The sequence below is a fragment of the Phocoena phocoena genome, chromosome 2 (genome assembly GCF_963924675.1).
Source record: "Phocoena phocoena chromosome 2, mPhoPho1.1, whole genome shotgun sequence".
NCBI lineage: Eukaryota > Metazoa > Chordata > Mammalia > Artiodactyla > Phocoenidae > Phocoena > Phocoena phocoena.
Window position 1 is genome coordinate 122,488,550 of NC_089220.1, and position 26,827 is coordinate 122,515,376.

The window sequence follows — 26,827 nt, forward strand, 5'->3', positions numbered from 1 at the left end:
TCATAGGTTATGTATGTGTCCAACATCACTAGGTGATGGCATACTGTTTTCAACGTCATTTACCAATTTATACTTCCTCCAGCAAAGCATGAAAATACTCACTAGTCTACAGCCTTTCCAATTCTTGTTTTATTCAGACTTTAAATTTTTTGCCAAGTTGGCAGGGTAGTAATTTTATATCATTATGACTTTGCTTTGCATTCCTGTGATTGCTAATGAAATTAAGCATATTTTTGTATGTTTATTGACTATCTGCTTTTTCTGAAAATAATCTCCTAACTGGAAGGGCTATGATGAAAGAGTGGTTGTTGGGCTTCTTTGGGTTTTGGAGGCAACATATGCCACATTTGAGCATGCTGCTCCAAAAACTATTTACTAAGGAATCAATTAGGCTGCCAGCTCTTCGTGATCTTGAGCAAGAGAAGGCTCTCCAGCTGGAGGCTTCAAGAAAGCATCTCTGCCATCTAGCCGTTAAGAGGCAATGGATCCAGTTAAACTTGAGGTGCCTGTGATTGACTAGATACTACATGGAGTCTGTGGCAAGTCACAATTAGAGAATCACTGCAAAGAACCCAGGGTTTTGAAACAAAGCTAAGTTTTCTTTGGTAATTATTCTCCCTTTCAGAAAGAGCTCTTCTCTTGTAATTGAGCTTAGGTAGATGGGACATCATATGTCCATGCTGAGTGGCCTTCCTGTACTGCAGGTTATCTGGCCCACTAAACAATAAAGTTCCACCAGATGGGTGGTCTACAGGACAATGAATTCAAGCAGCTATGAGGGTTTGGTAAGTTGCTTGAGCAGCTGGCTCACATTCCCATTAGGCCAATTCTTGACCCATTGCCACCTCTCATTCAACTTTCACCTATGGACTTATGGAAGGTTTTACCATTACCAGTTGATCTGAGCCTAGTATACAGTTGGTCTGCATGAGATGCTCTCACCAGCCAGAAATGATTGATCATTGCATTGTTTTATCTCTATTTCAGAGAATCTCTGAAGATTAGTGGGAAATAAATCTTTCAGATGGGAAGAAGCTTGAGTGGCTCACTGAGTTGTTCCTCTACTTATAGAGTCAACTGCAGTGGCTAAAGGATAGCTAGATGGTCAGGGACTTGTAAGGAACAACATGGATATATCAGTGACAAGATGGTTTGGTTTGAGGGTGGAACTCTAAGAATGTGCCTGCCTTGTGAGCATATCAGTGTCCCCTGTGAATGCCACCAAAAAGACCCCTTGTGCAGTGTGTCAGTCAGGGTCCAATCAGGAGAAAATCCACTTAATAATTGGAACAGGGAAAGTTTAGTGTAAAGAATTATTAACTATATAGGGGATTGGAGTACTGAGGAATTGGCTAATTAGAAGTAAAAAGAACACTAAAGTATACATGGATAGTGGATAAAGAGAAGATCTGCTGACCCTGGGCTGACGAAGAGCCCAGAGCCTGAGGATGCAGACCTTGTTGGAGATGGCATGGCCATGGCTCACTGTAGAGCAGAGAAGCTGCTGTGGTGTTGTGCTGATGGTACCTTCTGCTCTTCAGGAAAGGTATCTCACCAGAGGCACCACCTAATGGAGAGTGATGCTAATGGAAGTTGCTGGGTGGCTGACTACAAAGCACTGCAGAAACTGGACAATGGAAAAGTTGCCCACATTACAGGAGCCCACTGAGTCAGCACTAGAACACTTTCCTCCTGAAATATCTCTTCAGTACCCTTTACTGAAAAAGCTTAATATATACCAGCTGGCAAAATAAATAAATAAAAGGAAGAGAAAAGAGAGAAAATTTAAAGGGTCCAGATCCATTTTCACAGAGCAGGCAAAAAAGAGTAAATTTGGAGATGAGAGGCAATAAATCGTAGGCCTAGGAGAAGTTGTCAACGACCTGGTGAACACAGCAAACTATTCTGTAGAAGTCAGTCTTCTCTCCTCAGCCACCTCAAGTGCTTCCTCAATGGACTCATGAACAATCAGCCAATGTGGCAAGGGTGGACGTTGTGCATGGACCCAACAACATGAAATTATCTTCACCAGGGCTGTCTGGCTATAGTTAGTAATGAGTGCCTAATCTGTCAACAGCAAAGAACAACTGAACAAATTTGAGCCCTACAAAAAGGCAAAAGCCACCTGATGGCAATAAAATATATTTGGCCTATTCCATCATGGAGAGGAAAATGAATAGTGGATTAGATACCCACTTTTGAAAGGAAATTGGAAATCCTTTATCCCAGCTCCAGTTTGAAAAATTACAGAAAATGTCCCTGATTGTCCTAATTTGGATCACAAACCCATATCCTGGTTTAATCACTGGGGCCTATGAAGTACCATGATTGGCCTACATCATGTCTTATGTCTGTGACTAAGAGAATAAGATCTTTATGAAAATGAAAGCTGCCATTCAGACCACATGGATAGAATCATGGAAGATGTGTTAGTTTGCTCAGGCTGCCATAACAAAGTACTAAAGACTGGTTGGCTTAAACAGCAGAAATGTATTGTCTCATAGTTCTGGAGACTAGAAGTTCCAGATCAGGTTGTCATCAGGTTTGGTTTCTGCCAAGACCTCTCTCTGTGGTTTGCCAATGGTCATCCTCTTGTTGTGTGTTCACAAGGTCTTTCCTCCATGCACATGCATCCCTGGTGTCTCTCTGTCCAAATTTCCTCTTCTTATGAGGACAGCAGTCATAATGGATTAGTGCCTCATTTTAACTTAATCACCTCTTTAAAGGTTCTATCACCAAGTAAATTTACATTCTGAGGTCCTGGGTGTTAGGGGTTCAACATATGCATGGCAGGTGGGGGTGGGGAGAGGCACACAATTCAGCCCATAACAGAAAAGGAGTGATTTCCCAAGGAGGAAAATTATTTTAGATTATTTGTGACCACTTGAACAATTATCTTGCACCAAGGTGGGAGGGGCACAACTTAGAAGCAGGGAGAACCAGAAGCTGAAATTCAAATGTCACTGGACTCTGTCTCTTACCTACTTCTCTCAGTAGGCTGACTCCAAAATTTTCTACTTGCTTCATGTAGGTATTACATTCAAGAGGCAGGCAAATTTATTTTTATTTTTATCACTCTCTCTCTCCTTGCATTTTTTAATGTAGGGTTGTTTCTTCTCTGTTCCTGGATGAAATTTATGGAAGATTCAATGACTTCTTGGGTCCTTCTTGGGTAAGAAAATATTCCTTGATCACTCCAGTTCCTCCAAAGTCTGTTTAATAATTAAAATGTCTAATCCAAGGTAGTAATCAGAAATGCCAAACTTTATTTCTGTGGCATATTCTCCTCCTCCTCCAACTTAGGTTTATTGTAGACTGACCAACTGCATTGGAAAAGGGGCTGTGATTTCCATCCTCTGTCTTCATCTCCTTGAACTTCTACTGATCCTCCTCTACTGTTCCTCCTTCCATCTCTCAAATCTGTTTTTACTTCACTCAGACAAAAGGAGCAGGGAATTCTTACCTGACTAGTTATGAGATGGCATGAGTGTTTCCTGAGATACGTGGATTTTTTTAACTGACTATCTCAGGGATGTTTCAGTGGGTTGCCTTGAGACTGTTGATCCACATCATTGAGGATCTCTCCCCTGTAGGTCCCTTGATATAGGAAAATAGATCTTCTGTGACTGATTGTTTTTTAGTTTCTGAGATTTTGGAATTTTGCTCTGCTGTTGAGTTCCTAACATATTGGTGGCTCTCTTGGACAGGATCTAAGATAACTCCACAACAGCTCTTTCTCAGGTATGACCCATCTCTAATCCCTGGGAAATGTTTATCCATTCTTTTCCCTGAGAAATATAGGCCTGAAGGTTGTCCAACCCAGTCACACTTTCTTGTCACACAGAGTGACTAGCTAACAATTTTCCCTTTTAAGATTTTTAGGTGTGAATCAGTGTATTAGTTTCCTAGGGCTATCATGACAAAGTACCATAAGCTGAGTGGCTTAAAACAACAAAAATTTATTTTCTCATGGTTCTGGAGGTTAGAAGTCTGAAATCAAGGTGTTGATTGGGCTGTGCTCTCTCTGAAGTCTCCAAGGGAAGACCCTTCCTTGAGTCTTTGAGGTTCTGGTAGCCCCAGGTGTTCCTTGGCTGGTGACAGCATAATTCAGTCTCTGCCTCTGTCTTCACATGGCCTCCTCCTATGTGTCTCTGTCTTCAGTTGGTCGTCTTCTTATAAGGACAGCAGTCATATTGGACCAAGGGACCACTCTACTCTGGTATCCCGTCATCTTAACAATGACATCTAAAATGATCCTATTTTCAAATAAGGTCACACTCCAAGGTACTGGGATTAGGACTTCAACATATCTTTTTGGAGGGGACAAAACTCAATGCATAACAATTAGCATTGTGTTGGTCACTCTGTGAGACTGTGAGGAGATGCACTAAGCTCAACTCTTGACTGATGATGAAGTGGGATACAATACTCTGTAGCCTACCAACATCTCTCTCCCAAAATTCCTCTAGTAATCTCCAATCTTTTTCACAGTCTCCCCAAATTCTTTTATAGTGGAAGAGTGTATTCTTGAAGGCATCAGAGGGCTGAGAAGTATCTGGGAATAAACAGAAATCTAGAGAGGTAAAATTGGCATTTGGAACTTCTTACCAGGGAGGCTTTTATACCAGAAGAAATGGTTGAAAATAAGCATCACTTTTTAAAAACTTGTAAGCCTGGGAGACAAAAGTTAGAATCCAGGGCCTATCATGGATGGAGTCACCATGCTTTGAGATGAGACCCTGAAGGATGAAACCTTACATGTAAGGGCAAACATAAGTAAACCAAGATATTCCATAAAATTGCAAACCTGAAATTTAATTAAGTTGACCAAGGATTATTAGTATACTCAGGAAGGATTTAAATATAAGTGGCAAATCTAAATGGATGATGAATTAATAAAGAAATAAAATCTAGTGGGGTTTAAAAATATGTATAGAATTAAAATACATGACAACAATACCTATAGGTTTGGGGAGGGTTAATGGAGTTAAAGTGTTCCACAATCCCTGTAGAGTCCAGAAAGATGACCAAAACAAAAAATGTTACAAGGCAAGGATGCAGGATTATTTCCATCATGACTACTTATAGAATAGTAGAAAAAAAACACTTCAAAATTTAGAGTGAAAATTGCAATGTAAAACCAATCAATTAAATATAAGAGAAAAAGAGAAAACAGAAGCAGAAAAGATGGAAAAAAAAGATGGGAGAACAAAAATAATTTTGTTGGTAAATACATTAAATGAAAATAGACCAAATGTTTCAGAAAAGGGGAAAAAATGGTCACACTGAATAAAATAAAACCCAACTTATGCTATTATCTTAAATATAAGGATACAGATAAAAAGAAATAGGAGAAAGTTAAAGGAAGGAAAACATACACACTAATGAAAAGAAAGCTAATATTATCATATTAATATGAGATAAAATAAACTTTAAGGCAAAATACTAAATAGAGATAAACAGGGATACATCATGACAATAAAATTTCAAGTTACCCAGAGGGTAGAATTGATCTAAATATTTATGTATCTAATAATAGAGCTTCAAAGTATGTAAAGGACAAATCCTCAGAGTGGAACATGTTAATATAATCCTCTCAGTAACTCATGAAACAAGTACACCAAAAATTGATAAGCATATAGAAGATTTGAATAACACAATTAGCAAATCCAACCTAATTGACATATATATTGGTTTTCCTCACAGGACAGTTGTTGATTTATGAGACAATGTATGCGACCGGAAACTTGAGCCTGAAAGGCAGAATGGAGTCTCCCATGGTCTCATGGTGCTAAATTCCGTTAGAGAGAGAGGCCTGCAATAAACAGATAATTGGTCTAGATTTTGAACCTCATGACATTGGCCAGATTTTGACCCTGCACAGGGTAAAATAATAGCTAAGTTCAAAACCTACGAAGGGCAAAATTTCCAGGTTTGAGGAGATGGAAAATTTTACAGTCTCTTAATCAAAAGGCTGGGAGGACCATCTATGATTAATAGATTTTTTTTAAAAAGTAAGAGATGAAAAGACCAAAAAATTGAAGATTTTCAACAGAGAATTGAAACTATAGAAGGAATACTTTCAACAGAGACCTGAAACTCTAAAATATATATACATTTCTAGAAATGAATATTCTAGAAATGAAAAATACCATGTCTAAAATTAAGAACTCATTGGATGGATTTAACAGCAAACCAGACATAGCAGAAGACAGGAACAATGCAGTTGAAAATAAGTCAATAAAATGTATCCAAACTAAAGTGCACAGAGAAAAGAAGAATGGAAATAAAGAGCATAAAATATATGTGAAATAAGTAATCAAATAATCTAAACAGTCAACTAATTACTGTACATTTAATGTGAATTCCAGCAGAAAAGAAGAGAAAAAAAATGAAGCAGAATGAATATTTGAAAATAGACTAGCAACAATTTCTTCAAACTGTTGAAAGCTATCAACACACAGATTGAAGATTGGTGAACCTTAAGCAGAATAAATAAAAATAAAAATATATGACAACAATAGCACAATAAACAAGAACATTAAATAGATTAAAAATGCTACAAAGTTTTTGCATTGCTCAGGTGGTAAAAATAACTAACTTAAGGTAAACTGTAGTAAGTGAGGGATTCATATTGAATCTCTAGGTAACTACTAAAATTTTCGAGAATAGCTAATAGAGATGAATAATCGAATAACAAAAAAATGTTTAACTAATACAAAAGAAGCCTGCTAAGAAAAAATATGAAACAAAGAACAGATAGTATAAACAGAAATAAATAGCAATATTGGAGACTTAGATCCATTTATTTTATTTGTTGCATCATGTATGAATAACTAAATATTCTAACTGAAGACAGAGATTGTCACACTGGACACAAAACCAAGACTTGAGTATGTGCTATCTATAAGAGAAGAAGTTTAAATATAAGGACACAGGTAAATGGAAAGTAAAAGGATAGAAAAAATTATATCATGTAAACAGTAGCCAAGAGAAAACTGGTTATTTGTATATAATATCAAATTAATAGACTTTAAGGCAAAAAAAAAAAAATCACTAGAAGCAAAGAGAAATATTTCATAACAATAAAAATATCAACTAAACAGATAGTCATTCTAAAATTTTCTGTACTTAATGTTTCACATATGTGTACCTAATAACTCGAAAATATACAATGCAAAACTTAACAGAGCTAAAAGAAGAAACAGCTAAAATCATGTAATAGCAGTTGGTGATTTTGATACATATCTCTAAGTATTAGAACAGCAGTCAAAAAATCAGCGAGGATATAAAATATTTGAACAACATAATTAATCAAATTTACCTATGTAAAATACCATGCTTAACAGCTGCATATCAATTTTCTTTTTATTGGAGACTTAGATCCATTTTTTTTGTTAGTTGGAACAATGACCAAAATATACCATATACTGGTCCCTCAATCAAAGTCTCAGAAAAAAAAAAAATAAATGAAAAGATTTAAGGTGTGCTCTCTGACCACTTTGAATTTAAACTGGAAGTAAAGAACAGAAAGATAAATAGACAAATCCTTAATAGTTTAGCAATTAAACAACTTGCATCTAATTAACCCATGATTAAAAGGATAAATTATAGTGAATATTTAAAAAATAGTCTAAACTGAATGGTAACATGTAGGTCATATCAAAGCCAGTTAAATGCAGCTAAAGCAATGCTTAGTGGGAGATTAATGGCTTTAAATACAATGAAATTTAATAATCAATGATCTGGGCTTCCCTGGTGACGCAGTGGTTGAGAATCCACCTGCCGATGCAGGGGACACGAGTTCGTGCCCCGGTCTGGGAAGATCCCACATGTCGTGGAGTGGCTGGGCCTGTGAGCCATGGCCACTGAGCCTGTGTGTCCGGAGCCTGTGCTCCGCAGCGGGAGAGGCCACAACAGTGAGAGGCCTGTGTACCGCAAAAAAAAAAAAAAAAAAAATCAATGATCTGAGCCAGGAGCCAACACAATTTTTCTGTAAAGGCCCAGATAGTAAGTGTTTCAGGCTTTTGGGTCATATGGTCTTGGTCTCAACTACTCGTCTCTGCCATTGTAGAGTAAGAACATTCATAGACATTAAGGAAATAGGTGGTTGACCAACAGGCCAGGTTGGCCCACAGGCCATAGTTTGCAGGCTAATATGAAAAAGAACTATGAATAATGCACACTTTTTAGATCTAGTGATCTAAAGCAGTTTATCTGATCAACCCTAAGGACTAGGGCAAAAAAATGAACAAAATCACCTCATAGCATATACAAGGAAATCATGGAAAACTTCCATTGCCTCCTCAGAAAGGTCTCCCCTGGCTTGTAAAAATTGAAATCATATTCCCCTACACACACTTTTACTTCTACCTCTTTTCCCTGGTACATTTTTTTCAAGTCTAACTACTACTTTAAATTACATCTATACATAATTTTTATTATTTATTATTTGCCTTTTATCTTCCCATCTCAATTGCAAGTTCTATAAAGGCTGAAATTTTGTCTCTTCCACATGTTGTATCTTTAGCACAGCCAGAAGACTGCCTGGCATCGGGTAGGTACTCATAACTATCAGTCGAGTCTGTGAATAAATGGGGAAGAGCACTTTAAGTTAGAAAGTCCTAAAAGCCCCAGAAGTGACATTAAGTTATGTGAATGAATGAAGAATAACTCAGTCACTTTCAATCATTCTGTAAGAAATGTGGCCTCAGAAGTGGGACATGATAAGTAAACCCTGGCAGATTTTTTTTTCTTTCTTTATGTATGTATTTTTTTTATTCGAGTATAGTTGCTTTACACTGCACAGGGAACTCTACTTGGTGTTCTGGTAACCGTGGCAGATTTTTGACTGCTCACTTCAAACCTGCACTGTCCTTTATACAAAGAAAGGAGGATTCGAATTCCCTTTCCAGTCAGGAGGACATTCACTGAGAATTGCTGATATAGCCCAAACACAGTATCCTCAGCTCCCGCATCGGCATAAACAGGCAAGATCCCTGGACAGGAAAGGCCAGTATGAAATGATAGACAGACTTGACATAACCCTCTCTCTTTCCTAAAGGAGACATTTATGGAGATAATTTCCTTGCATTTCTTTATACTTTAGCTACCCAAGTTTGAATTCCTAAACACTGTAGTTTAGTTTTCTTGTTTTTTGAACTTCGTATAAATGGAATTGGAATCCTATCTTCTTTCACTCAAAACTATGTCCGTGAAATTCATTCATGTTGTGTCATGGGTCTGTAGTTTATTTCTATTGTCATACACTGCAAATATACTACATTTTGCTAATCCACTCTACTGTTGATGGGCATCTGAGTTCTTTCTTATTTTTGGATATAATGAATATGCTGCTAGGAAGATTCTTGCAGTGGTTGTAAACTGCTTCTGCTTGAATCATGACCAAAGGACTCTTCTGCCACAAACAGTGTCCCAGGTTCTCCAGGCTTGCTTATTACCATCCAGTTTTATGATCTTCAATAGCTATTTGACTGACTATATTCTTCCATAGACAGCATAATTCATCAACACAAAATAAGCTTTATTTTCCTTATTCTTCTATTAATATGTTTGCCCACTAGAGAATATTTTGATAATTAAGGAGATTTAAGATTCTTGAAGTCCTTTGAGCCCCTTGGGAGACATGCACTAAATTCACTCCCTGCTTACTTATACTAATGGGATCCAAGTGTAAGACAGATACATGATATCAACACATTAAAATCTCATTTCAGTCATACAGTTCAGTCATACAGTATATTCTCCTCCAACTTTCTCAATAAAGCTTCTGAGAGCAAAATTAATAGTAAGAACTAGCAATGACTGAATTGTAGACATCTGTAAGATTCACCTGGATAGTTTGCTGACATTCAGCTTCCCAGGCTCTACTCAGTCTGGATCAGCAAGTCTGAGGTAGAGCCCAGAAAACACACTTTTAACAAGTACCCAGAAGAGACATCAGTGCAAGTGTTCTTTGGACCCTGCTGTGGCAGAGCTGTCAATAAACAAAAACAGGAGGAGAAAACCATAGAAGACCAAAAAGATGTAGGAAGATTACAAGAAAACCAACTGTACTTCTTGCTGGTCACAGTGGTGAAGTCCTGACCGTGTGAAGTGATTAGTACCCAGGATTCTCCACTCTGGACACATCTCCCTCCCACACCAGGGCTGAGGCAAGTTAGGGTTTTACCTTCCACATTGCCTAGTAGATGAGCTAAAACTTTAATGTTACGTGTACTTACACCAAAAGAAGAAGTCATTTGAGGAACACAATTATTTCAAAACTAAAAATAACATATTCAATTATAGATTGTGTCAGATGTAGAAATATTAAAAGAGGACAAATGAATCAAATTATCCCAATAAACATACTCAGTGAGACAAAAAACAAAACTGGCAATGTGAAACAAGAAAAAAAAGTCTGAAAATAAGCAGAAATATTAGGTAACAAAAATAATACTTACAATAAAGAATACATTCAATGGGATGTGTCTGAGGAATGAGTTAATGAGTGAGGAGACAGACTGAGGAAATCTCTTGGAAGAATAGCCAAAAAAAATTTTTTTTAATATATGAAGGAGAGAAATAGAAGTGCCAATATCCAGGTAATAGGAGTCCCAGAAAGAGAAAATATAAATGGAGATGAGGAAATAATTGAAGGAATAATGGAGATTAAATTTTCCCAAATTAAATAAAGATGAAAGACCTCTGTTTCAAAGGCCTCATAGAGTGCCCTCAAAGAGAGGTAAAGAAAAGCTGACATGAAGGTACCTTACAGTAAAACATAAGATATCAAAAGTAAAGAGAAATTAGAGGGCTTCACAGACAAAACAAATCACAGACGAGCCCAAGAATCAGATTGACATTAGATTTATTTTTCACTACCAACTAGTTGAAAGAAGACAATGAAGTAGGATATTCAACATATTGAAGGGAAACAAGTTAGGATCTAGAATTTTATATCCAAATAAACTGTCATTCAAACTTGGAGACATGATAAGATATTCTCTGAATAGAAGGTCTTAGAAGGTTTGCCAAACAAAGATCTGCATTGGAAACTAGGGTGAAGTATTTGTATAAGTGGAGAGAAAAGTCTAGGAGATGCTATAGGAGATATATGAGGGAACAAGAGATTTCATACCTTGGTAATATTTGTTTTTAAAAATAAGATCAAAGAGAAAAAAAATACCGTAATATCTGTGAATTTTAAATCTAGGTATTACCAACATAAGGAGTGAAGAGTCTGGAATATTTAAAAGTGTGTTAAAATTCTTTCTTTTGGGGGGTGGAGGAGATGTAAACATCAATATCCCCCCAAAAAAGTGAGACATTAAAATAATGGAAAATGTGAGAGAGAACTAAAATAATACACTGAGACTGTAAAAATAGGTTTTGTTAGATCAGATTCCCCCAAAGCACACTCTGATATGAGAATTGATCTGGACAGAACACGACATTGTCTGCTACAAATGTCCAAATTGATCAATAATGTCAATAAATATAAGTGAAATAAACCTACAGTGAAAACTACATGGATGTGTAAAAGCTGAAAATATAAGAATGGAAAAAAGACACAATTGTATAGTGACCCTCTCCAACTCCACTAATATTTATGGTCTTAAACCCTATTCTTATATTATTAGATAAGAAAGGTCACTACATAATGGTAAAAACTTCAGCGCACCAGGTTGCTATCTCAGTTTTAAACATATATGCACCTGATAAAACAGCTTCAAAATATTTCAAGCTGATAATTCAATAATGTAGAATAGCAGGTTAAATAGTTAAGTCGAAAGGCCAGCATAGTATGCATACAATTTATAAAACATGTTTATAGCAGAATTTCTCCAGGTCCTTAAGGTATTTAAATCATTAAAGCTATTGTAGAGCGGGTAGAATGGTCCCTGGAAAAAATTGTTTCTAGGTCCAAAATAATTGGGTATTAAATTATTTTCTTCATGATATGAAATTATTATATAAATGTAAGCAGTAGGAATTAAGATGCCCAGATTGTTGCATGGAGAAGGGGTGTGAGGAAAGTGATAATAATCATGACAATTTATAGGGGTTTTCCTGGTGGTGCAGTGATTAGGAATCCGCCTGCCAATGCAGGGGACACGGGTTTGAGCTCTGGTCCAGAAAGATCCCACATGCCGTGGAGCAACAAAGTCCATGCGCCACAACTACGGAGCCTGTGCTCTAGAGCCCACAAGCCTCAACTACTGAAGCCCGTGTGCCTAGAGCCCGCACACCGCAACGAAGAGTAGTCCACGCTCGCTGCAACTACAGAAAGCCCACTCACAGAAACGGAGACCCAATGCAGCCAAAAATAAAATAAAATAAATATATTTAAAAAATAATCATCATCATGACAGTTTAAAAGGAGAGCCTGGAGTCAGGACTACTCAGGGAATGATACTGGAGCAAACAGATGTGGTTCCAAATTAGAGAGGAAGCCTGAGGTTAGAAGAAGAGATACAACAAGTGTTTTTGATGGAAGAACTGCCAACACGGGTGGCTGATGGCATATTTGGACAAAAAGGAGGGAGAGAGTTCAAGGTCCCATCAAAGCTTTGCACTGACTGACAAAGAGCATGAGAATGCCATTGGCAGAAGCTGCCATCTTGGGAGGCCCTGACTGGTGAGCACTGAGATCCCATGTGATAACTCTGTTCACGCAGCCTCATGGAGATGGTACCAGGGAGACATGTGTTGATTATAAACTATGAATTATTATTCTTTGGACCACCGGAGGGAGGGAGGAAGGAGAGAGCATCTCCACAGGGCATGGTGTGCATGGTGGGGCAGATGCCAGCATCTTTGATAGGGTCATGAGTGGCATAGGACAGGAGCACCTGCTGTCAGCAGGGGACAGCACAGTTACTTTGCGTGTACAGGTGGAGAATTGGGAAAAAGAGAATAACTGGGGCATGGATTCCAGGACACTGGTTTTATAAGGCTTAAACATTTTCTCCAATCTTAAATATCCCAATAGGGAAAAAAAGTAAGCATAAAGTTTATATAATGTAAAATGTGAGGGTTGTGCCAGTGGAAAAGGTCTTGAGGAAGTCAGTGAAGCTTAACGTATTGTCCACATTAGTTTTGGGGACTGAAATCCTATAGTACTGAAAGTTAATTTATATTACTTTAGATTGCCAGCTAAGACCTGGGATATTTTGTATTATGTGGAATGTCACTTAAACCATGGTCTAGAATCAGATCTGAGTCCCCAGTATGTATTTTAGGAAGTAGCAGGTGAAGCCATTGAATTTGGCACGTTGCTGAAAACTGTGCCCGGGGAATAAACCCTGACATCACCCAGCCATCTTAGCTTACTAAGAATGCATCACACTTCCTTGATCCACTGCCAAAGAACACAGCCAACCTCTGGCACAGAAACCAGGAGAGAAGACTGGGTGTCTAATGTTCTCTCCACCCTCAGAAATAATCCCAAAATAATTCCACTGGACCCAGCATGAAGCAGCTCACAAAGCAGACAGGACCAGCCTGCAGGAAGGGTGTGTCTGTTGGCACTTTCTCTGAGCTGTTTTCTCAGGCCTGGCTGTGGTGGCTGGTATTGATGATTATGCTTTTTCTTAGATGAGGAACAGGTTACAGCAGCCTGGCCACTGGAGGATTTTTAAATAGAGGTTAAGAGATTAGTGATATATTATGACTCTCACACTAAAATCTGTAGTGGAATTGCTGGAAACAGAAACCACTCTCCAGTGCCCCATATCCTGAGTGATACAGTGCCCAGTGACTTGTGAAGGTCAGGTCAGCACAGATCACACAGTGTGTCTAAATCAGTGACAGTGTCAAACAGCACATGGAATCAGTAGATCTCAGAGAAGGGAACTGAATCAAGGCAATAAGACTGCCCTCAAAGGCATCACTGCCCCGAAGGGCATCACAGTGATGGCTCGGCAGGGTCACCCTTGCCTGAGGACCTCATTGTAGAGGCCATGCCCACCAGCGGCAGCTTCTGTAGCACAGAGCAATTGGAGTTCTTTCCGATCAGAATCCTGAAAGTCATCCTGGTGTCTGCTCTGGAGTCAGCAGATGAGTCTATCAGGGCATGTTAGAAGATGTTGTTGTAATTAAAGAAACTTATTTTAGAAACTCTAAGAAAGCAGTTAGCTAAGTTTTGTTTTGTTTTGTTTTGTTTTTAAGAAGATGTTGGGGGTAGGAGTTTAGTAATTTATTTATTTATTTTTGCTGTGTTGGGTCTTCGTTTCTGTGCAAGGGCTTTCTCTAGTTGTGGCAAGCGGGGACCACTCTTCATCACGGTGTGCGGGCCTCTGACTATCGCGGCCTCTCTTGTTACGGAGCACAGGCTCCAGATGCGCAGGCTCAGTAGTTGTGGCTTACGGGCCTAGTTGCTCCGTGGCATATGGGATCCTCCCAGACCAGGGCTCGAACCCGTGTCCCCTGCATTAGCAGGCAGATTCTCAACCACTGCGCCACCAGGAAAGCCCAGTTAGCTAAATTTAACATCTACCTGAGTACACAAAATTCCCCAGCAACATGCACCTTCTCAGAGCACTTATTGAAAAGAACTGTCCAGGATATGACTTGAACATGTAATAATAAATGGAAGAGTAAAGAGAAAAGATGTGCTCAAAGAAAATAAAATAGACTTTGGAACAAAATTCTTTATCCTCAATGAGGATTATCAGGAAAATTTTAGGTTGGAAAAGGTAGATTTATGTGGGTATGTGTTTAGACTGTGTCATGTAATATTTAGTTATCAGAACATTTTTTATATTCTTATTTTTAGAAAAATACATTTTGAAGCATAAGTGTTAAAAATGCCACAAACCTTGAAATAATCGTCCAATTTTAGGACAAATTTTGTAAATGTTATAAATGATTATCGTTAATTTTTAGATGTTTATTATAAAAATAATTTATCTGATTAGAAAAGCAGTAAAGGCTTATATTATTATGCTTTTCTGATTATAAAAGTAAAACAGTGGGCTTCCCTGGTGGTGCAGTGGTTGAGAATCTGCCTGCCAATGCAGGGGACATGGGTTCGAGCCCTAGTCTGGGAAGATCCCACATGCCACGGAGCAACTAGGCCTGTGAGCCACAACTACTGACCCTGCGTGTCTGGAGCTTGTGCTCCGCAACAAGAGAGGTGGCGACAGTGAGAGGCCTGTGCACCGCGATGAAGAGAAGTAAGAAAATATCTTCAAAGAGATCTACTTCCCTAATATAGAGAAAATAATGTATTTGAGCATTCACACATTCAACAAGTATTTATTGATCCTCTACTGTGTGCTAGATGCGCTCTTAGATGCTGGGGTACAAACTTTAAAAGACACCATTCTCATCTTTCCGAAGTGTGCCTCCTACAGAGGATACAGGCTGGAACTGGCCATGCTGTGAGAGCAGAGAGGAAGATCAGAAGAGCGAGAGGTGAGAGAAGCTTCTTGGGGCAGAGAGAATTTGAAACAAGTTACAAAGAAGTGGCATGATAGGGAGGAGACAGCCCCATCAGGCAGAGGGAACAGCATGTGAAAAGGCACGGAGGTGCAAGAGAATCTGGCGAGTCCAAGCAGTCATTTTCTCTGGCTGGAGGAGGGACACTAGCATTTGATGAGGCTGGAGAAGTGAATCAGAGAGCAAGCTTGTGACGGGCACTGTGTGCTCAAGAGCATGAACCTGATTTCAGATGCAAAGGGAACTTTCTAACAGATGACTCAGATGACATAGCCATCCTCCAACATAGAGAACATAGGTTTGCTCTAGGCTTTGTTCCTAATCCCATTGACTAATCTGGGTTTTGTAATATGTGAGCTGCGGTAGCCTCTGTGTCCAACCCAATTCAAGGCAGTACCATTGCACCCTACAGTTAGCATCTTTCCACCAAAAGAAACCTTAACACAGAAAGCAAGCCAGAAAAACACAATGTCTCAATGTTCAGCCTCAGGCTGAACATCCAAGGAACCATACCTGTTCCACCTGAAGAGAAGACGATGATGGGAGAGATATCATTAATAGGAAATGGGACTACTCAGAGTTAAAAAAATAAGATGATAATGAACTAGTACTGGGACAGAAATTCCTGGATTCTTTCCAAATCTTAATCACTCTTTAATCTGTTTAAACTATCTCCTGAGTCATAGGTTAATTTTGTGGCTAAATAATAACAGCTGATATTTACTGAGCATTTTCTGAGTGCCAGGTGCTGGCCAAGTTTCCATGAGATACTCGTGCCTGAGCAAATGCTTGCCCCATTGTAACTCTATAAAAGAAGGTAAAGGGGCTCAGTGCAAGAGTAAGAACAGTTTATTCTATTAATGTGGGGAGGTTTAGGAAAATTAGGAGATGAAAGTGATCCCAGTGAAATGACACCTGCAGGGGATGGTGTGAATCTAATTTTGTCTATGTATGAAAGGCACATCAAAGAACAAATTTGTTTATCTCTGGGAGGTGGGAGACAAGCAATGTTTATCCCTTCTTTAGACCTTTCTTCTAGGATGAAAACAAATTATTTTTAACATAAAATTGTTACTTTTATAAGAGGACAATTTTATCTGGCTGAATTGGAGCCCAGAACTATAAATGAAAAAAAATCTCCGTTATTTCTATAACTGCCCCTTAAACTATTGAACTCTAGGTATTTATTTGTATCCATTGCTATGCACGAGAGTTTTTGTTCTATTAGAGGGGAGTTCTTGATTGAGTCAGGGGACAGAGGCTGGATTTGAGTTTTTTCAGCAGGAGGAGGGACACAAGAAGTGGACAGAGCAACTTTCCATGGAAGACTCAGTAGAGATGAGAGGTCAGAAGTGGACAGAACTACCAAAGGAAAACTTTGGTTGGGTCTGCCATAGGGAGAACTGTTTATGGGCCTGAGAGACTGAAGGTGGCACAACAGTGGGAGGAACCCACTCTCCCCTCTGCAAGAGCCAAGCGATTGTCTGGCATCAAAGCATCCTGAGACCACAGGCTTGGTGTGGGCATTGTCGGATGATAGGCAAGGCTGGGGTGAGAAGGTCAGAGTGAGGCCCCTTTGGGCAGGTGTCTGGACAAGTGGAAGCTGCAGCTGAAGACCAGGGCAGGTACAGCTCCTGTGGGGGTGAGAATGAGGTTCCTCTCAGGACCCAGAATAACAGGGCAAACCTTGAGGCCAACTCATTTCAAGCCCTCAAGGGTGGCCTTGTTTTGTGATCAAAGGCTGATGGAGGTTCAGTGAGAGGTTATGTTACTAACACCTGAAAGATGATGTATTTATGACTGATCAAGGAATTCTACAACCATTGGAATTCAGCCTAAAGTTTGGCACAGTTTTTAGTTTGTTATATGGTCCTGCTAAGTACCACAGCTGGCAAAGCAGCTGGTGGTTGCTGGGGTCCTTGTGAAGGAAATTGGCAGATGGGCCAACTGCCTGGCTGGCCCAAGATGACTTAAGGAGAGGCAGGCTTGCAGCATCAGGAAAACACCTCCCTGTTAAAGACAAGGTCATGACCATTTGCTACAGCCCATTCAAACCAAGGGCAGGTGCATTAAAGTGAAGCATAAATTGATTGAAACGTTTGTCACGTGAATAAGAACTTCCTGATGTGACTGGGGAAGGCTGACTGTGTTTGAATGCAGATCAGGCCAGAGGTCAACGTGATGCCCACGGTTTTGGTGAGACATCTGAAGACCTGTCATCTTGATGTGGCCATAGGTGGCTTCCTCAGGACAGGTGCTAAAGTCAATGACCAAATCAACAAAAAGACTGCTCTCCTGAGAAAGAGTTTATTTACTGAGAGAGTACTGTTTTCAGATCCCCCTTCCCCAGGACAGAATTAATAAAATTTCAGAAAAAACATGTTCAACCAACGTTTTAACAACTGAATGGATTCAGTAGCCATTACACTATTTCTAGACCCAGGAAAGGACTGCATTTAAAACAATCTTTGTATCCCGTTTCAGGGTTTATTGGCGTGATATGCAGATGAAATATAGCTGCTGATAAAAAAAAAAGAGATTTACTGTTCAATCAATGCAGGTAGACGTCACGTTGGCCTGACGACACTAGGCTCCTCCCACAGATGTGGTGACCTGCAGCCCAGATGTGCGGACCACCCTGGGGTGGTCTCCAGCGTGCTCCCAATTGTGTTCTCCACACCAGTGGCCCCTGGATCGCCCCAGGGTAGATCCTGTCAAATAACACTGACTGCAGCATTAGAAGCCTCCTCAGACATTCACAGTGGGCCCTGAGAAGTCCTCAGGTTAAGAAGTGTTTTTAAACCTTATTTAGCCAGAAATGCTCAGAGTTTCTGTTTTTGTTTTTCCCCTGGAAACGCCTCATAGCAAGGAACACTCCACTTTCTGGTAGGGACTTAAGAATCCCTTTCCCATTGTTTTCTGAGACACACTGTCATTTCCCTCTGGAACTAAACACAGAGTGTAATTATTTCTCTTTCTGTCTTTTTGATGTGATTGTTCGTCCTCCAGGACACAGACCAGGGCTAACTGATCGTCATGTTATTGCAGCATCTCGTCCAGGGCTTAGCCAACAACTGTCACAGCAGGAAGCCGCCTCTTCGAGGTCTAGTGTCCACCTGGCTGGGGGGATGGGTTTGGCCAAGGAGACGGGACTTGGCCTTTGACTTTCTGCGGATGAGGACAGGCCTTTCCAGCTGCTAAATTGTAAGGTCTATGACAAAAATAGCTACTACACGATTTCCTGATAGTTATGCTGTTTGAGGGGTTCATATGGGAGGATGGGGACACCTCGGTCCTGCGAACCCCCTTCCACTGGGACAGAGTTATGCATCAAGCATGGAGAATTGGGGTTCCTCTGGGCCCTGTGTTTCAGGGTTCAATCTCCTGTTGTTGGTGGACAGGAATTGCGCTGGAAGGCAGCTCCTGGGAAGGAGGCAGCCTACACATCACTCTGTCTTTAATCAGCTAGACAAATTGAAAAAAATGAAGAAAAAGAAGAAAATTCATTCACCTTTTTCTAAAGTTTATTAATCTTCAATTGATTCAATTAATCTTCAATTAATCTTAATTTTATTATAAACTATTTTGGAGTTTCATGAAATTTTTATTTTAAACTGAATTTTTAAAAATTTTGAAATAACTGTAGAATCATAGGAAACTGCAAAAAATAGTACAGAGAGGCCCTCTCACCCAGTTTCACCCAGTGGTAAGAGCTTGTATGAATAGACACAATATAACAATCAGGATAAGATGATGATGTTTCCTGCCTCATTCCTGAAGTGGGTAATTTGTATCTCTTCTCTCTTTATTTCTGTCAGTTTTGCCAGAAGTATGTCATCATTGAAGTGTTCAAAGAACAAACTTTTTGTTGGATTGATTTTCTCTATTGCTTTTCTGTGTTCAATTCCATTGATTTCTGCTCTATTTCTTTTTTCCTGCTTGCTTTAGGTTTACTTTGTTTTTCATTTTCTAATTTCTTGAGGTGGGAGCTTACTATTATTGATTTGAGAACTTTTCTTCTTAGTTCACTTAGTGCCATAAATTTCCCTCAGCAACACCTTAGCTGCATCCCACAAATTGTGATGTTGTATTTTTATTTTAATTCAGCCCTATGCATTTTAAAGATTTCCTCTGTGTCTTCCATTTCCATCCATGGATTATTTAGAAGTGCGTTGTTTAATTTCCAAGTTTGGGGAGATTTTTCTCATATCTTTCTGTTTATTGACTTCTAGTTTGATTTCTTTATGGTCAGAGAATATACTCTACATGATTTTGATTCTTTTAAATTTGTTGAGGTTTGTTTCATGATCCAGGATATATCGATACATTCACCCCTCCATATTCACAGGCTCTGCATCTGCAAATTCAACCAACCATGGATCAAAAATATGCGAGAAAAAGAAAAAAATTCCAGAAAGTTCCAAAAAGTAAAACTTGAATTTGTCATGTAGGCTGACAACTATTCACATAGCATTTATATTTTATTGGGTATTATAAGTAATCTAGAGATGATTTAAATTATATGGGAGTCTGCTGTAGGTTATATGCAAACGCTTCACAATTTTATATAAGGGACTTGAGCATCCTTGGATACTGGTATCTGTTGTTTGGGGGCAGGGCATCCGGAACCAATCCCCCATTTATAGCAAGGAGTGACTATAGTCTACCTTGATGGATGTTCCACCATGATAAATCCATCTAAGTTGAAAATATCACAAGTTGAAAATGCACTTAATACATCTAATCTGCTGAACATTATACCTTGTCCTAGCCCAGCTTAAATGTGCTCAGAACACTTACATTAGCTTACAGTTGGGCAAAATCATCCAAAACAAATCCTATTGTAAAGTGCTGAATATCTCATGTAATTTATTGAATACTGTACCAAAAGTAAAAACCAGAATTATTATTAAGTATAGGTTGTTTATCTTCATGATTGCATGGCTGACTAGGAGGTGTGGCTCACTGCCACGACCCAGCATCATGGGAGAGTATTGTACTGCACGTCACTAGCCCCGGAAAAGGTCAATATTCAAAATGCAAAGTACAGTTTCTACCAAATGTGTATAGCTTCTGCACCATGGTAAAGTCAAAAAATTGTAAGTCAAAACATTATAAGTCAGGGACCATCTGTATCCTATCCATATTGACTGTTATGTTGTTATTGATCATTATGTTCTATAGATATCTATTAGGTCCCATTGGCTGATGGTGTTGTTCATTTCTTATATATTCTTAATAATTTTCTGTCTGGTAGTTCTATTATTAATGTTATAACCTTTGGTGTTGTTTCCTCATTACAACTGCTCTTGATATTCCACTTAACTTGATTTTACCACATACACATTTTGTGTAGGGCTAGAGCTGCATACTAGAATTATCTGGGAGCTTTAAAAATGCTGATGTCAGGCTTCCCTGGTGGCACAGTGGTTGAGAGTCTGCCTGCCATTGCAGGGGACACGGGTTCGTGCCCCGGTCCCCGTAGATCCCACATGCCGCAGAGCGGCTGGGCCCGTGAGCCATGGCCGCTGAGCCTGCGCGTCCGGAGCCTGTGCTCAGCAATGGGAGAGGCCACAACAGTGAGAGGCCCACGTACCGTAAGAAAAAAAAATGCTGATGCCTGGGTCACATTCCAGACTGATTAATCAGAATCTCTAGGGGCGAGTCCTGGGCATCAAGCTTTTTAAAAAGCTCCCCAGGTGACTCTATTGTGCAGCTATGGTTGAGGACTGCTCGATAAAGCAGCAGTGTCCACAATGTGATGCAACTCACACCTCCCAGGTAACCCACCTGGGTAGAGACGCAATGTCAAATGTAGTGTCTGGAGTAGCCCAGTGAGCTGAGATGGTGGATATGGTCTGTTACTGCAGTGTCCAATGTAATAGCATGAGCCACTTGTAGCTACTGAGCAGTTGAAATGTGGTGAGTGAGACTGAAGAACTGAAGTTTTAATTTTATTTTAAGTAGCTTAAATTTAAATAGCCACATGTGGCTAGTGGCTACCATATTGGACAGGCAGCTCTGGATTCATAAGACATTTTCTGTCTTATTTTACCAGAAAAATAAATGTTTTTTTGCCTCAAATTTCCAGTGATAAATGATTCTAAGTGGAAATCTTCTCAGTTAAAAGGTATTTTTTTCAAACTGAATAGTACTTTATCAGCAAAACACATGAATTAAAGTTATTTCTCTCTGTGAAGTAAAACCTTAGGAAACAGTTCAAAGCACCTCTTTGATGGCAAAATTGTACTGATGGAAAATATTTGTAAATGATGCTGCTAACGAACAACACTTGTATCAGAAAATAAACTTACATTTTCTTTCACGTACTTATGTGTTACCTGTGGCTTTTAAAGCAGACTCCCAATACCCCAGTGGGTACTATTAATCTCTCCATTTAGTAAGGCTTTTAGTTACCAGGAGCACAATTATAACAGTAAAAACATTCAAATCCAAATGTGTTGGATCCAAAGGATGCTTGCAATTACACTGCAAGCAGTAGTCAAGGTACTGTGGTAAAATGCATGCATCTGGGCTTTTCAGTGCTTGCAGCATTATGGATGTGTTTATAAAGCGAGCCAGCCCATGAATTCTTCACCAGGGAGTAATTCCTCAGACAGTGACTTACCATGGCTAGGTTGGGCAATAATGGCTTGATGATAAGTCTGAAATGTAGATATTTTACACACCAAATATAAGACAACAGGAAAACAACCTATTTTTAATTTTGAAGCATTTACTCATACTCTGGTTATATTTATTTTTTTAATTTTTTGATTGGGTTGTTTGTATTTTTAATATTGAGCTGCATGAGCTGTTTATATATTTTGGAGATTAATCCTTTGTCTACTGATTTGTTTGCAAATATTTTCTTCCATTCTGAGGGCTGTCTTTTCATCTTGTTTGTAGTTTCCTTTGCTTTGCAAAAGCTTTAAGTTTTGTTAGGTCCCATTTGTTTATTTTTGTTTTTATTTCCATTACTCTAGGAGGTGGATCAAAAAAGATCTTGCTGTGATTTACGTCAGAGTGTTCTTCCTATGTTTTCCTCTAAGAGTTTTATAGATTCCAGTCTTACATTTAGGTCTCTAATCCATTTTGAGTTTATTTTTGTGTATGGTGTTAGGGAGTGTTCTAATTTCATTCTTTTACATGTAGCTGTCCAGTTTTCCCAGCACCACTTATTGAAGAGATGGTCTTTTCTCCATTGTATATTCTTGCCTCCTTTATCAAAAATAAAGTGACCATATGTGCGTGGGTTTATCTCTGGGCTTTCTATCCTGTTCCATTGATCTATATTTCTGTTTTTGTGCCAGTACCATATTGTCTTGATTACTCTAGCTTTGTAGTATAGTCTGAAGTCAGGGAGCCTGATTCCTCCAGCTCTGCTTTTTCCCTCAAGACTGCTTTGGCTATTCAGGGTCTTTTGTGTCTCCATAAACATTTTAAGAGTTTTTGTTCTAGTTCTGTAAAAAATGACATTGGTAATTTGATAGGGATTGCATTGAATCTGTAGATTGCTTTGAGTAGTATAGTCAGTTTCACAATATTGATTCTTCCAATCCAAGAACATGGTATATCTCTCCATCTGTTTGTATCATCTTTAATTTCTTTCATCAGTGTCTTATAGTTTTCTGTATACAGGTCTTTTGTCTCCCTAGGTAGTTTTATTCTTTGTGTTCCAATGGTAAATGAGAGTGTTTCCTTAATTTCTCTTTCAGATTTTTCATCATTAGTGTATAGGAATGCAAGAGACTTCTGTGCATTAATTTTGCATCCTGCAACTTTACCAAATTCATTGATTAGCTCTAGTAATTTTCAGGTGGCATCTTTAGGATTCTCTATGTATAGTATCATGTCATCTGCAAACAGTGACAGTTTTACTTCTTCTTTTCCCGTTTGTATTCTTTTTATTTCTTTTTCTTCTCTGATTGCTGTGGTTAGGACTTCCAAAACTATGTTGAATAATAGTGGCAAGAGTGGACATCCTTGTCTTGTTCCTGATCTTAGAGGAAATGCTTTTCACCATTAATCTCTGGTTATTTTTAAATGCTAACTTTTTAGTGATGGAATAAAACTAGAAAGAGAAGGAGTGCTGTCATAAGTTCATCAAGAAAAAGGACACAGGGACTACCCTGGTGGCACAGTGGTTAAAAATCCGCCTGCCAGTGCAGGGGACACGGGTTCAAGCCCTGGTCAAGGAAGATCCCACATGCTGCGGAAAAAATAAGCCCATGTGCCACAACTACTGAAGCCCGTTGTGTCTAGAGCCCATTCTCCACAACAAGAGAACCTCAACGAAGAGTAGTCCCCACTTGCTGCATCTAGAGAAAGCCCAAGCACAGCAATGAAGACCCAATACAGCCAAAAAAAAAAAAGGACTACAAGTGTTCAGTTATGCAAAATAAATAAGTTCTGGAGATTCACTAAATAGCATGGTGCCTATAGCTAGCAATAGCATGTTGTACACTTAAATTCTGCTAGGAGAGTAGATCTTATGTTAAATGTTGTTACCACAAAAACTTATAATAATATTAAAGGCATGGGAAGAAACATTGGGAAGTGATGGATATGTTTATGGCCTTGACTGTGGTGATGGTTTCACAGGTGTATCCTTATCCCCAAGGTCATCCAGTTGTATACAGTAAATACGTATAGCTTTTTATATGTCAATTATACTTCAATAAAGTGGTTTAAAGACAAAATAAAATAAAATTCAGAAAAGGGCTATAACTAAAATTATTGCTTTGATTCTTCCTTCTAAAAACATTTCTGAGAAACAGAAATTATAAAATATAGTATAGCCTGTCAGTATGAGAATTGGATATAATTTTTCCATATTTTGTCTTTTAATAGAGAACCAAAAACAGTGCCTATAAACTTGGCAGAAAATGTTGAAAAAAGATTCTAGATGGAAAGATTATGAATTCTTTCTTTCCACAGCTGCTTTCAGCTCTAGGAACTGAGAGCTGTAATTTTCACTCAGGCCTATCTAAATCCTGAGAAAACTATAACCAATCCTAAGTCTGTATAAAGAGGCTCTTCACTAGTTGGTTAAATATGAAATCAGTCTGCAGCCAAAAAGTCTGATGTATACATTGAGAGGAATGCCCAGACAAGTGGGGAGAGAAGCCCTCTGTGCACTAGCCAAGTCCTAGTTTTCCTCCGTTCCAGTGGAACTTACCTGGTTCTCTCCAGCTCCCACCTTTCCCCCCACAGCTGCAGTTGCACTTTTCTCTGCTCCTAAAGGTGCAGAAATCCAGCTCCAAACTCTGAACTGGCCATAGAGTCCTGGTGCCGGGCTGATGGCATGGAGGAGCTGGACAGAACCATGGAAGACCTCATATGATTTTATGATAACAAGCTAGATAACAGGGTGAAAAGTATTTTTTTAGCATCTTTATTGGAGTATAATTGCTTTAAAATGGTGTGTTAGTTTCTGCTGTATAACAAAGTGAATCAGCTATACATAAACATATATCCCCATATCTCCTCTCTCTTGCATCTCCCTCCAACTCTCCCTATCCCACCCCTCTAGGTGGACACAAATCACTGAGCTGATCTCCCTGTGCTATGCGGCTGCTTCCCACTACCTATCTATTTTACATTTGGTAGTGTATATATGTCCATGCCACTCTCTCACTTCGTCCCTTCCCCCTCCCCGTGTCCTCAAGTCGATTCTCTACATCTGTGTCTTTATTGCTGTCCTGCCCACAAACAGATGGAGAGATATACCATGTTCTTAGATTGGAAGAATCAACATTGTGAAAATGATTATACTACCCAAAGCAATCTACAGATTCAATGCAATCCTTATCAAACCACCAATGACATTTTTCACAGAAATAGAACAAAAACTTTCACAATTTGTATGGAAACACAAGACCCCGAATAGCCAAGGCAATCTTGAGAAAGAAAAATGGAGCTGGAGGACTCAAACTCCCTGACTTCAGATTATACACAATGCTACAGTAATCAAGACAGTATAGTACTGGCACAAAAACAGAAATATAGATCAATGGAACAGGATAGAAAACCCAGAGATAAACCCATGCACCTATGGTCACCTTATCTTTGATAAAGGAGGCAAGAATATACAATGGAGAAAAGACAGCCTCTTCAGTAAGTGGTGCTGGGAAAACTGAATAGCTACATGTAAAGGAATGAAATTAGAACACTCCCTAACACCATACACAAAAATAAACTCAAAATGGATTAGAGACCTAAATGTAAGGCCAGACACTATACAACTCTTAGAGGAAAACATAGCAAGAACATTTTACGACATAAATCACAGCAAGATCCTTTTTGACCCACCTCCTAAAGTAATAAAAACAAAAATAAATAAAAATAAAATAATGTAACTTTAAAGCTTTACAGCAAAGGAAACCATAAACAAGATGAAAAGACAACCCTTAGAATGGGAGAAAATATTTGCAAATGAAGCGACTGACAAAGGATTAATCTCCAAAATATACAAGAAGCTCATACAGCTCAATATCAAAAAAACAAACATCCCAATCCAAAAATGGGCAGAAGACCTAAATAGACATTTCTCCAAAGAAGATATACAGATTGGCAACAAACACATGAAAGGATGTTCAACATCACTAATCATTAGAGAATTGCAAATCAAAACTACAATGAGGTATCACCTCACACCAGTCAGAATGGCCATCATCAAAAACTCTACAAATAAATGCTGGAGAGGGTGTGGAGAAAAGGGAACCCTTTTGCACTGTTGGTGGGAATGTAAATTGATACAGCCACTATGGAGAACAGTATGGAGGTTCCTTAAAAAACTACAAATAGAACTACCATATGACCCAGCAATCCCACTACTGGGCATATACCCTGAGAAAACCAAAATTCAAAAAGAGTCATGTACCAAAATGTTCATTGCAGCTCTATTTACAATAGCCCGGAGATGGAAACAACCTAAGCGCCCATCATCGGATGAATGGATAAAGAAGATGTGGCACATATATACAATGGAATACTACTCAGCCATAAAAGGAAACAAAACTGAGTTATTTGTAGTGAGGTGGATGGACCGAGAGACTGTCATACAGAGTGAAGTAAGTCAGAAAGAGAAAAACAAATACTGGATGCTAACACATATATATGGAATCTGAAAAAAAAAATTGTTCTGAGAAGTATTTCTAAGTGAGTAGTTGTATGGTATTTTCATCCCGTTGTTTCAAAGCTTTTAAAACATATGCTCTTCTGTCTTCAATTACCCTAAATCTGTAGCTCCAGCCCACATCCCTCTCTTAAGCTCCTGATACATATTTACAACTTGCGTTCGTGCTTCAAAGCCTGCTCAACACATCCAAACCCCGATTCATGACACTTCCCATTCAAACCTATTCTTGTCCTTAAT